Source organism: Balaenoptera borealis, assembly GCF_965194805.1.
Source record: "Balaenoptera borealis genome assembly, chromosome: 13".
In the NCBI taxonomy this organism is placed as follows: domain Eukaryota; kingdom Metazoa; phylum Chordata; class Mammalia; order Artiodactyla; family Balaenopteridae; genus Balaenoptera; species Balaenoptera borealis.
The window spans coordinates 36,907,333-36,908,991 of NC_138870.1; positions in this window are offsets into that span (position 1 = coordinate 36,907,333).

Genomic DNA, 1,659 nt, shown 5'->3' on the forward strand with positions numbered 1-1,659 from the left:
TCCTCTTCCTGTTAAGCATCCAGAGGTTTATAAGGCACTACCACCTGACTGAATTCTAGCAAATGCAGATGGTGGTGGATCAGCACTAGCCATTGAGTAGAACTTAGTCTTTGGTCTTTCCAGAACAGAGTCAGCTGAATGAGGATCCCCACGGGAAGACACTTGCTGCTCAGGAATGAGTCAATACTGGAGCCTCCTGGGGTAGAAACTATAATCTCCCGAGGGCAAGAGGTTGTGTCAGTGCTAGTGATGTTTGCTCTGCCCAGAAACACAGCAGCAGAAGCCAGAGCCTCTGTGCTGAACCTACCACTGCTTCGATGTGCTCCCTTCCCCACCGTCCAAGGAAAGGTAAAATCTCATTCTTTCATTTATTCAACAAATAAAATATCCACTATGTCCTAGACACAGTTCCAGGTGCTGAGGATGCATCGGTGACTAAAACCAAGTCTCTTTCCTCCCATCAAACTTGTATTTTAGTGGAGGAGACAACCAATATATACATAGATATAAAATTCCCAAGTGCTTTGAGGAAAAATAAAGCAGGATTAAGGTGAGAGGGGAGGGAGTACAATCAGCCTGGGAGGTCAGGGAAGACCTTTCTGGGGAGATGACACCTGAGCAGAGACCTGCATAAAGTGAGGGAGGAAGACATGTAGATATTGGGATAGAGTGAGCCAGTGTGAGGAACAGCACACTCAGTGTTCCTGAGGCAGCAATGTGCTTGGTCCTTCAGAGGTCCAGCCAGCAGCTGAGCTGAAGCAGACTGATCAAGGGAGGTGGAGATAGCCACGGGCCAAGTCATGCAGTAGTGGGCAAGAGTGAGGGCTAGATTTTATTCTATATGAGATGTTACCTTTAATCATAACCACTATAGACCAATATACAGGAATACTTAGAAAGTTTGTTGACTGAATGGGGGGAAACCCTCAGTTTATATCATTTAAGACAAACTGTACCCAGTCATGGCTACACATGAATCATTTGTGTAACTATGTGACTCCTGGGCCCACTTACTCATCAAAATCTCTGGAGATGAAGCCCCAGAATCAGTACTTAAAAAAAAAAAAAACTCCAATCCTCATAACATATGGTTGTATATGCAAAGAAAACGTGTGAAAGGATATATACCAAACTACAATATGAACCTCAGGCACATGAGTTTAGTTCTGAGTACAAATGCCATAAAGAATTAAACTTTTTAAAATAGTTCTCAAAATCAGCCCTTTTAAGGACAGTTCTGTCTTGGTAAAACTGCTACCAAAGACATCCATCTTGTAATATAGCCCTAATAAAAAGGGTCAATTTGATACTGAATTGCAAACTGGAATGCACTCAGTATCTGCTGGGTGAATGTCTTTTGACAGCTTACTGTCAAGTATGTTGGTCACCCTATTGTACTGGGTTGCTGCTATCACAGTAGGAACTAACTCATGACGTTACCATTATTGCTGCAGTAGTGGAAAAGTTCTAATCTACTAAAGCACTCCATTGACACAACTTGCTTAGGTTTCAAACTATTTAAAATCCTTTTTGATTTAGATAAGTTAATTAACAAATAGATGAATGGGATTTCTAACCTATCACCAGGTATTGCATTATGCAGACTTACCCAAACAAACAAAAAAAGGTTATACTAGAAAACCAACTTAGTACACAATG